Source organism: Apodemus sylvaticus, chromosome 6 (genome assembly GCF_947179515.1).
Source record: "Apodemus sylvaticus chromosome 6, mApoSyl1.1, whole genome shotgun sequence".
Taxonomy (NCBI): Eukaryota; Metazoa; Chordata; class Mammalia; order Rodentia; family Muridae; genus Apodemus; species Apodemus sylvaticus.
This window is the reverse complement of record NC_067477.1, coordinates 74,402,019-74,414,679: the sequence shown is the minus strand read 5'-3', so window position 1 is coordinate 74,414,679 and position 12,661 is coordinate 74,402,019.

The following is a 12,661-nucleotide window of genomic DNA, read 5'->3' as shown; positions in this document are numbered from 1 at the left end:
AAAATCCAATTTATTTAACACTAAAGATATTAACAAGTCAGAAAGGGAGGCCCATTTCTATTGTTAGTGATGGAACATTACTACAAATGGCACGCTGATAAACTTAGAAATAATACAAGCAGTATTAAGATACAAACAATGGAAACAGTGGCTCATGGACTTGTTCGGTTAGAAAGCATTAGGCATAAAGAGAGTATTGTGTTGGTGTTGTATTTTGAAAAATTAAATTAAAAGTAGATCCCCTTGGATTAATTTAAACAACAATTTGTCCAGAATTGAATTCTCTACTCTCTCTGTGTGTCTTCTCCTGTACCCTGTTTGTCTGTGCTACAAGTCTATATCTTTGATTGTCTAAGGGCTGTGTTGTAAATCTGTCCATTCCTATCTTCACAATCTGTATCTATCTGTGTCCTTAATGAAAGTTTTTATTTCCTCTCTATTTTGGACAACACAGAAATAAATACATAGAGAAATGTTAATGAATACTTTAGAGAAGTCCTCATCAGATTTTTGAAAAATAAGATAGCAATGGAGGAGGAAAACTGGTATCAACTGGTAGCCTCCAGATATATGTGTATAATCATTCACATGTATACAAGCATACACATATGCTCACAAACAGCAAAGTCAAAAGGGTGTTTATCTGTGTACCAGAAGCAAACAATTTACTCATGAATGAATTCCTAGTCAGTAGTTGGGGAAATGAGGTTGTGTTAAGAAAATAAGATAAATGGAAAGTCATGTTCAGAAAAAAGAAGAACAAAATCAACCAACCAGAACTCCCAGGGACTAAACCACCAACCAAGGAGTACACATGGAGGGATTCAGGGCTCCAGCTGCATATGTAGCAGAGGATGGCCTTGTCAGGCATCTGTGGGAGGAAAGGTCCTTAGTTCTGTGAAGGTTCCATTCCCCAGTGTTGGGGAATACCAGGGAAGGGAGGTGGGGGTGAGTGGGTGGGCAGGGAATACCCTCATAGAAGCAGTGGGAAGGGGGAGGGCATAGGGCTTTTCCAAGTACAGAAACTGGATTTCTGGGGGCAGGACTGGGAAAGGTGATAACATTTGAAATGTAAGTAAAGAAATATGCAATGAAAAGAATAAATAAATAAAATCAATATACCAAAATTATAGCACAACCAAAAAAGAAGAGAATGTTATTAGAGAAATGTATACAAAGGGTCAATATGGCTATTTATGACAGTTTTAATATTTATTTTCCGTAGCCAGGGTAGCAATAACATGTTAAATAAGAAGAAGAGTGGTATTGTATGTTCCTTTTACTTATTCTTGAAGTTTAGAGTAGATAGTTTATTTTTATGCTAATATTGGCATGTAGCATCTTACAATACACCAGGTTTAGCTGAATAATCTGCAGAGCATTAGTTTATTTAGTTTAGATGGATTAATTAAGGTACTATTAGTAAAAATATGGTGCAAACTCAAGCATAATAAAAAGTAGCACTCGAAAACATATTTTTGAGATAAAATGATCAATTGCATTTTAAAAGTACTGATAAATTTACTAATGTGGATTGCCTTTTAATGAGCAGTTACCGAGAAAGGCATGATCTAAATATTTCACTGACTGTGCCACATTCTCTGAGTCCTTTAAGATCTGTTTTTCTTTTCTTAATAACTCTGTTCACCTCCATCTTAGGATATATATGCCAAAACTGGCTTAAATAGCATAAATACAAATCAGAGTCTGATGTTATATGCAGATATCATATATCGCCACCAACAGCATAAAAATACCCAGGAAACTTTAGCACAGTGCTGTTCTTCAAACTTCATAATACTGTAACCGTTTTATACAGTTCATCATGTTGTGATTACTCTTAGCCATAAAATTATTTTCACTCCTATTCATAACTGCAATTTTGCTAGTTATGAATCATTATGTAAATAGTTTGGAGACAAGAGTTTGTCAAAGGGGTTTTGACTCATAGGTTGAGAACCACTGCTTTAGTAGCTTATGTTTATAGAATCAATATTCAAAGAATAACAATGAAAGCTTAATATAAATCCTAAATTCTAATTTAGAAGGGTTTTATCAGAAAGTAAGACTTGTAATGCAGCTGACAATGATGAAAAAAGATAGTATTAGCCCAGACATAAGGAGTGAAAGGATACTACACAGTAAATGCTCATCATTGTTAAAATTCACTATCAAAAGGATTTTTGTTTCTTTTTTCTTTTTTTTAATTCGATGTATTCTTTATTTACATATCAAATGATTTCCCATTTTCTGGGTTCCCACTCCCTGCAAGTCCCATAAGCCCTCTTCCCTCCCCCATTCCTCCATCTACTCCTTCCCACTTCCCTGTTCTGGTATTCCCCTATACTGTTGCATTGAGTCTTTCCAGAACCAGGGGCCTCTCCTCTGTTTTTTTTTTTTTTTGGACATCATTTAATATATGGATTATTTCTTGGGTATTCCAAGTTTCTAGGTTACTATGCACTTATCAGTGAGTGCATACCATGATTCATCTTTTGAGACTGTGTTACCTCACTTAGTATTATGTTCTCTAGCTCCATCCATTTGTCTAAGAATTTCATGAATTCATTGTTTCTAATGGCTGAATAGTACTCCATTGTTTAAATATACCACATTTTTTGTATCCATTTCTCCAATGAGGGACACCTGGGTTCTTTCCAGCTTCTGGCTACTACAAATAGGGCTGCTATGAACATAGTGGAGCATGTGTCCTTATTAAATGCTGGGGAATCCTCTGGGTATATGTCCAGGAGTGGTATAGCAGGGTCCTCCGGAAGTGACTTGCCCAATTTTCTGAGGAACCTCCAGACTGATTTCCAAAGTGGTTACACCATCTTACAATCCTACCATCAGTGGAGGAGTGTTCCTCTTTCTCCACATCCTCGCCAGCACCTGCTGTCTCCTGAGTTTTGACCTTAGCCATTCTGACTGGTGTGAGGTGAAATCTCAAGGTTGTTTTGATTTGCATTTCCCCAATGATTAATGATGTTGAACATTTCTTAAGATGTTTCTCAGCCCTCCGAAGTTCTTTAGGTGAAAAATCTTGTTTAGCTCGGTACCCCACTTTTTAATGGGGTTATTTGGTTCTCTAGGTTCTATCTTCTTGAGTTCTCTGTAGATATTAGATATTAGCCCTCTGTCAGATTTATGGTTGGTGAAGATAACGTTCCCAATCTGTTGGTTGATGTTTTGTCCTTTTGACACTGTCCTTTGCCTTACAGAAACTTTGTAGTTTTATGAGGTCCCATTTGTCAATAGCATAAGCTATTGGTGTTGTATTCAGGAATTTTTCCCTGTGCCCATGTCCTCAAGGGTCTTCCCCAGTTTCTTTTCTATTAGTTTCAGTGTGTCAGGTCTTATGAGGAGGTCTTTGATCCATTTGGAGTTGAGCTTAGTACAAGGAGATAAGAATGGATCGATTCGCATTCTTCTGCATGCTGACCTCCAATTGAACCAGCACCATTTGTTGAAAAGACTATCTTTTTTCCACTGGATGCTTTCATCTCCTTTGTTGAAGATCAAGTGACCATAGGTGTGTGGGTTCATTTCTGGGTCTTCAATCCTATTCCATTGATCCTCCTGCCTGTCACTGTACCAATACCATGCAGTTGTTTTTTTTTTTTTATCACTATTGCTCTGTAGTAAAATTTGAGGTCTGGGATACTGAATACACCCCTGAAGTTCTTGAGACAGAATTTCTTTTTATAACCCTGGCTGTTCTGGAGCTCACTCTGTAGACCAGGCTGGCCTCAAACTCAGAACTCCACCAGTCTCTGCCTCCCAGAGTGCTGGGATTACAGGTGTGCGCCACCACCGCCCAGCGACAATGATTTTCTTTAAAAATTTGATTCTATGCTCATCTAAGTTCCAATGGATTTTTCCCTTCAGGTAAAAGATTAGAGGAAACAGCTGGCTCAACTTTTCCTTTAAGGGACCATGATAGATTTAGAATAAATGGCACTAGATAAGCTGTGTTTATAGGAAAGGAAACATATATATCACACTGAACATAAATGATATTTTCCAGATGAATGTATTCGGTAAGAGAAACTTATAAATGTGTTAAATACCTTTTAGAGATGAATCTGTGTCCTTGACAAAAACAAGAACAGATGAAACTGAGTAAAAAAAAATAAAGGAAGAGAAAAATGTTGACAAATTTAATTAAATGAACACAAATTTAGATGGTAGTGTTTATCAAGAGCTAAATTAGCTGATTCTCAAGTTAAGAGAAAAAAATTTAAAGCTCATAAGTTTATGGAATTTATATCCGAAATATCAAAAAGCATTCTGCATACACTTAAGGGATGGGAAGCCACAAATAAATATAATTAACATTTTTACAAGGGATAATTTTGCCTATAATATAGGGCAAACTATTTTATCTTATGTTTTACAAAAGAAATGCTAAGGTGGTAGTAGTAGTATTTCTCATCCACTGCTTAGGTATAATCTGTGCAAATGCATAAAAGGCAAGAAGCTTGAGAGTGCATTTTCCAGAATTAGAGGATGGAATCCTACTTTGATATATAATTTGGCAACTTTAGTAAAGATAACATGTTAACTTTAAAACCATGAAATTACATTTTCATTTACATAATAACAGACATACATATATACTATATATTCATAATAGCCATATGCCACACATCTGTATAGGATGTATAAAACTTCTTTTTAATGGAATAATTACTTCACAGGAAACAGAAAATGACATATCATGTGATTATTCTGAGGTATTAAAAATATCAATTTTTTTTCATATCTAAGTTTTTTGTCATGAAGACTAGTGGCTGAGGTACACTGGCATGTGCTCATCATGAATAATTGAAAACGGGAACAAAAAAGAAAGAACTGTGAGAAATCGTGAAGACTACTTCATGATCTGTAATAACTGTATTTCTTACCCAGTGTCTATAGAAGTTACAAAGTTCTAAACAGTAATTTAAACTATTATACATAATAAACTGAGGTCACAAAATAAATAAAGGTAACATACAAATGAAATGGAGCTTGAATTAAAAAAATGAGAGCAGAGGACTTAGAATATTTATAGAACATAATCTTGATCTAATAACTATACTCAGGAAGAGAAATCACATAGAAAACTAGTCAGATATGAAAATCAAGATGTGCTAATGAAGATTTTAAGGGGGTGATTCTAGGACCTGAGAATGCAATTACAGGTGTGCATACACATAAAATTTTCTAACTAAAATGGCAGGTGAGCATAATTGACTTCAGAGTACATACAGTTGAAGGATGAATTAAGTCTGTGAAAAGGGAACCAAATCATCAACAAACGTTCAAAGGGAAGAAAGTAGGAAAAAAAAATCAAAGTACAGAAAAAAAAAATCTAACTTGGAATGTATTACTCTCTATTGCAAACAGACTTTCCAAAAGAGAAAACTAAACACATGAAAGATAGAACATATTTTTCTCAATGGTGTAAATTCATTGAGAGAAGAAATATATTGTTTAGACTAAGTGGGTTCATGTAATACACTACAAAACTTTTAAAACTGCCTAAGACACCAAGGATTACTGATATAGCAATACCAGCCAATTGGAAACTGCTGTTTAGAGATGCTTTCTTGGCACCAATGGGACATGGGTGGAGACTATTAAAGGAGCTTGCAGCAGTGTCCCATTTAGAATAGTTACTGTATAGTGATTATCTTGTTAACCTAAAGAAGTGATAACATTTCAGTGAGGGTTCCAGGAAGGAAAAATCTCATCATCCAATTATATCACATGAGTATCTGCATACACGTTGTTTTTGTTTAGAAACATGTTTTGATTCCACCTCACTCTCTCCTTTGACCAATGGCAAGTTGCTGTATGTCTACATTTACACTTATCCCATGACATCTTTCATATTGATAATTTAATTTACAGTTAAAAAAAGGTAATGTACAATATTGTTAACCCTCTCTGTACACTAGAAAATGATTTAATATATGACATGTATTTCATGCATAATTTGTAGTGAAGCAGGACATAAGTTTCTGAGTACTTGAAGCACAAACAAAATATCAGAATATTCTAAATGACATCAAAGAGCCAGTGAAGGTTGAACTCCCATTGCTGAAATTAATTTTATCCATAAATTACTTCACTTTTTTTATTTAAAATAAGAATCTGAAAATTGAAAAAAGAAAATTGGAATCAAGGCATCAGCAGATGAGTCTAGAACAGTGGTTCTTGACCTTCCTAACATGGTGACACTTTAACACAATTTCTCATGTTGTGATGAACACTATCCAAAAAATTATTTTCTTTGTTGCCTCATAACTGTAATTTTGCTATTATGAAAGAAGAAATCAATACCAAAGGATCACAAACCACAGGATAAGAACTGCTTGTCTAGAGTGATGCATGGCTCAGAAGTTGAGTACTTACATTCTATTAGAACATTTGAGCGTGGTTCGCAGCACCCTTATTATATTTACAGTACCAGGGGATCTGACAGCTTCTTCTGGCCTTCACAACTACCTGCATGCAAGTGCATACCTACATGTAGAGACACCCTCAAAGAAATTAATTAATCAATAAAATAACAGAACTATGAAACCAAAGTTTCTGGTATTATAATGAAATTTCAAATAATTAAATAAAATCTGAAACACTACTAAAACCATGTGATTGTGCAAAACATGAAGTAATGCGATGAAGTGAAATTGCTAATCACGAAACTGAAGGATATAAGAGAATAAGCCCAGGAAGAAATGAACACTGGACTTATTAGGACCTTATTAGGAACTAAAAAATAGAGTAGTTAATTCATGTCTGTTTTCTAGTGCTATAATGATAGACAGAGAACTGATTGAAAATAACAGTAAGTCTTACTGTGAAACATGGGAAATGGGAAAGTTATTTTGCAGCACTGAAGGGGAAAAGGCCATCTATCCTTCCCAGAAAAGTCACCATTCATAGTATATGCCTCTCTCTGTGTCTCTCTCTCTCTCCCTCTCTCTTTCTCTCTCTCCTTCTCTCCTTCTCTCCTTCTCTCTTTCTCTCTCTCTCTCTCTCTCTCTCTCTCTCTCTCTCTCTCTCTCTCTCTCTAACACACACACACACACACGCACACACACACACACACACAGACACACACACACACCAAGGAGTGGAAAAAGGATAATGAGGGAAACAAAGAAGAATCACAAAGAAAAAAAGCGGAATCAGAAGCCCGTAGAAGCTTTTTCTTTTTTTCTACATATAAAAAGGCAACAAGAAATATGTTCTTTGTTAAAGTGATGAACTAAATTTACTTAGGTAAGTGGATGAAAATTGTCCATTTTAAAATATAATTCTATAATGTTAATGATAAGTCTGACCAGAAGCAAGAAAAAAAAACCCTCATACCTTTTGCATGATTACATTGAAAACAAAATTTGGATAATTGGACTTTCCAAAATGACCTAAAGAGGCTTGAAAATTATGTCCTACAGTTTATAGGAAGATATCCTTTCTAATTTAAGATGGGCTTACTAATTAACATGCATCTTAGAAACAAAAGGATATCAAGATTCTTTCTCAATCTGAAAACGAATTCCTATTTTAATGTTAGAACAAAATAATGATTTCCATTAATTACAAAATATTTTCCCCTCACTTTATGGTTGTGTGTTCTGATTTCCCATGCTTTTACAACTATAAGGAAGTCTTTTTCAGGTTTAAAAAAAGAAGAAAAGCAATTTGACTCACCAACTCCTTCTCAGAGCCCTAGCAGTACTATGCTGAATAAAGTGTAAATTGCCCCTTGTTCCTCATCAAGCGTGCTAACCAATTTTCTTGTGCACAAAAATAGACCACTATGGATTCTTTCCTATTCCAAATATGAATGTGTAGAACATTTGCTTGCATGCTCTGAAGAATAACATAAAAATTCTACACAATAAGAAATATGATAAGGGAAAGCTTTGTGACATTCATGGTGAATAATACTTCAGTAACCATGAGAAAATGCAACCCAGCAACAAAGGTGCTGTGCTAAAAATGAATATTTTAAGGCATAGGATTATTCAGATAAGTCATATCCCTTTTTAATGAATACTGAACAATTTGTTCAAAAGATTTTTACAATATTCTAACATTATGCTATAAATAGAAAAGCTACAAGTAATTCTATGAAGAATGATTGGCTTCCTTTCGATGGTCAAGGTATTATGCATTGTTTTAGAGTATGTAAATCTCATTGTTGATTGTACAATGGTTATTTCAAAATAGTACTCGCTACCTTATTTTGATTTTGAAACTAATAAAAATGTTATGAGGCATAAGTAACAATTTCTTTTCAAGTCAATAGACATTCTAATTAAAATGCAAATTCATAAGAAATTAATAAACACTACTGCAGTAGAATATTCTACCTCAACATAAAAACCTTTTGTGTGTTATTAAAAGAGACGGTGAATTCAGTAGGGCAGGACTTTAGACAGTGACAGCGGTGAGGGCCTTAGTTTGGAAATTCCATATGTTCAATTTTTCATGAAATATATGTCAGCTCGCTTATGAATTTTTTTTAATTACCAAAGAATAAGTTATTTGTTCTATGTCTAAGGATAGCTTTTTATACTGTTACTTAATAGACTTTTCTTTTTTGGTTGTTGCTTTATTTTATTTTTTATTAGGTATTTTCTTTAGTTACATTTCAAATGTTACTCCTTTCCTCTTTTCCCCTCTGAAACCCCCCCATTCTTTCTCCCTTACCTTGCTCAGTAACCCACCCCTTTCTGTTTCCCTGTCCTGGCCTTCCCCTACACTGGGGCATCAAGCCTTCACAGAAACAAGGGCCTTTCCTCTCATTGATGTCCCAAAAGGCCATCCTCTGCTACATACACAGCTGGAGCCATGGGTCCCTTCATGTGTACTCTTTGGTTGGTGGTTTAGTTCCTGGGAGCGCTGTGGATCTACTGGAAGTTTATTTGAAAGTTTTCCCCATATTTTATGCTATTTTATCAACACTTTAAGGTTGATTATTGTACAAGACAATATATTTAAGAATAATTTTGTTATGTGAAATTTTTACTATTCTTAACATTAAGAGTATTATTTTATGAAAAATTCACTGTGACCTAATACCGTGTAGGGTCTGTTCACAATGGCAGTGTTTTAGTATGGCCCTTGGAAAAACCTGTGAGATAAGAGTCAGTGATGGTGGCCATCTTCCCTCCTGCAACTGAACAGGTGGGTACAGCCATGAGCACAGGGAACAAAGGAGTAGAAGACCATCTGCGACAGGGTCAGTCTAGGCTCCACCTGTACTCAGGAGCTGGGCAGCGCTACAGCACTCTGTGCCAGGGGAGAGCAGGTCACCCAGGGGTGCTGAGAAAGGCTTGCAGGCACACAGGAGGGACAAGTGCCAGCCAGGGACAGTAGGACCAACTAACACTAGAGATAACCAGATGACGAAAGGCAAACATAGGAACGTTATTAATAGAAATCAAAGCAACATGGCACCATCTGAACCCAATTCTCCCACAAGAGAAAGTCCTGAATACCCCAACATACTGGAAAAGCAAGATTTGGATTTAAAATCACAGCTCATGATGCTGATAGAAGGCTTCAAGAAGGACCTAAATAACTCTTTCCACAAATCTAGCCCTTCAAAGGATAATAAATGGAAAACATCTACAAAAGTAGGGAAACTACAAACTAGAAAAAGCAAAAAATTAATCTTCTTTTAACAAACCAAAAAGAAGAGAACCACACAAACATAACTCCACCTATAATAACAAAAATAACAGGAAGCAGCAATCACTTCTCCTTAATATCTCTTAATATTAATGGACTCATTTCTCCAATACAAAGAAATAGACTAACAGACTGGATACATAAGCAGGACCCAAGATTTTGCTGCATACAGAAAACTCACCTCAAGACAGACACTGACTCAGAGTAAAACTCTGGGAAGCAATTCTCTAAGTAAATGGTCCCAAGAATCAAGCTGGTGGAGTCATTCTAATATCGAATAAAATTGAATTTCACCCTAAAGTAATCAAAAAAGATAAGGAAGGACACTTCATACTCATCAAAGGAAAAGCCTACCAAGATGAACTCCCAATTCTGGACATCTATGCTCCATTAAAAGGGCACCCAGATTAATAAAAGAAGCTTTACTAAAGCTCAGAACACACGTTGCACCTCACACAATAATACTGAAGTAATAATACTTCAACACCACACTCTCCTGAATGGACAAATCAGGGAAACACAAACTGAACATAGAAAGAGTGAAACTAACATTAGATATAAATCAAATGGATTTAACAGATATCTATAGAACATTTTACTCTAAAACAAAAGAATACACCTTCTTCTCAGCACTTCACAGTACGATCTCCAAAACTGACCATAAACTCGGTCACAAAACAGACCTCAACAGATATAAGAAGATTGAAATAATTCCATGTACCCTTTCAGATCACCAAGGACTAAGGCTGGTCTTCAACAACAACAAAAACAATAGAAAGCCCTCAGATACATGTAAACTGAACGACATTCTACTCAATGATGACTTGTTCAAGGAAAAAATAAAGAAATTAAAGACTTCTTAGAATTTAATGAAACAGGCACAACATACCCAAAGTCCTGACGCACAATGAAAGCAATGCTGAGAGGAAAACTCATAGCTCTGAGTACCTCCAAAAAGGAATTGGAAAGAGAATACACTAACAGCTTGAGAGCACATCTGAAGGCTCTAGAACAAAAAGAAACAAATACATGCAAGAGGAGCTGATGGCAGAAAATAATAAAACTCCTTTGCCTTACAGAAGCTTTGCAATTGATCCACTCTTATCTCCCTGTACAAAGCTCAAGTCCAAGTAGATCAAGGACCTCCACATAAAACCAGATACAATGAATCTAACAGAATAGAAAATAAGAAAGAACCTGGAGCACATGGGCACAGGATAAACTTTTCTGAATAAAACACCAATAGCTTATACTCTAAGGTCACGAATTGACAAATGGCACCACAAAATTGCAAAGATGCCTTGTCCTGTCTCAGTGGGAGAGGAGCTACCTAACTTTTTGAGTCTTGAAATCTCAGTGTAGGGATACCAGGGGTGGGGGGAGGGGGGAGCATACCCACTCAAAGGTGAATGAGAGAGGTGATTGGAGTAAAGATTGTGGAAATTAGTGACCAGGAGGGGGCAATGATCAGAATGTAAAGAGAATAAGTAAAAAATAAATTAATTACTTAATTAAGAATAAAAATACTGGCCATAATGAACTACTACTAAAATTCTACCACTGAAGAGGCAAAAGCAGGAGGATCAGAAATTTAAGATCATTTTGACTACCTAGAAAATCTAAGGGTTTCCTGAGGTGTCTGAAACCCTCAAAACATACCAACAAAAACTTTCATGAACAATCATCATCAACAACAAAAAATACAATGTAACCCAATAAGTAAGGCAATACACAATGCAAATAACCAACTAAATCCAGCATATAAGATGTTGAGTTGAACTGATTTTCGAAGTCTGTTTAGTTATAAACCTGATGCCACAAAAAATTACTCCAAATGTATAAAACATCTGAAACACTGGAAGTGCTAGGAGAAAACATAGGCAGTGTCCTACAGGACATGGGTATAAGAAAGGACTTTCTGCGTAGGACACCATGATTGTAAATCATTGAGGGCAATGATTTACAAATGAGGCCTCATAAACTTTCAAAGCCTTTGCACATCTAAGGAAACAAATGAGTGAAAAGGAATCCCATGCAGTGGGAGAATCATTGCCAGCTGTTCATGAGACAGCAGATGTATATAAAAAATATAAATAATACAAAAAGCAGAGAAAAGAAGCATACACATCCAAAAATGTGGCTTGGGATATGCATAGAGAATTTTCAAGTGAAGATATAAAAATGGATAAAACATATTTTAAAAAAATGTTCATTGCCCCTAGCAATTAAAATCACAACAACTTTGACTATTCCTCTTACCCCAGGAAGAGTGGAAATAAAATAAATCAACTGAAAAGGAAAGATGGCGAGGATGTGAGGGAGAAGGAACTCTCTGACATTGTTGGTGGGATAGCAGATTGGTCCAGCCACTCTGGAGAACACTCACAAGTCAAAAGTAAATCTGCTGCATGACTCAGTTATCCAACTCTTTGGCTTATGTCCAAAGGACTCAGCATCCTACTCCATAGACATTTGCTCAAGCAAGATTATTATCTCTTCATTTACCATAACTAGGAAATGAAAGGAAACTGTCTTTCAACTGTTGAACAGACAATGAAAGTGAGGTGCATGTATGCTTTGGGATACAATTCAACTATAAGGAAAAAAATCAAAACATTTGCAAGTAAATGGATGGAACAAGGAAAGTTATTGAATATAGTAACCCAGATGCAGAAAGATGAATGTCAGATGTTCTCTCTGCAGTTCTTATCCCTATGTCTTCAGATGTGATTATATCACCTACAGCAATTTGTAAGCATACTTTTGGCTTCTTTATCAAGTTTGTTACCTACCACTCTTGTCCATTCTGATCCCTTCTAATCCCCAATACTAGTTAGTAGAGAAAGAAAGTTAGAGAGGAAAGGGGTATCTATACTGTTAGACTACTTCCTACTGAGTTTCTTAGAGCAAGTCCAATCTTTGTAGTCAGCAGCTAGCAACCAGTGATCAGCAAATTAGCAATCTT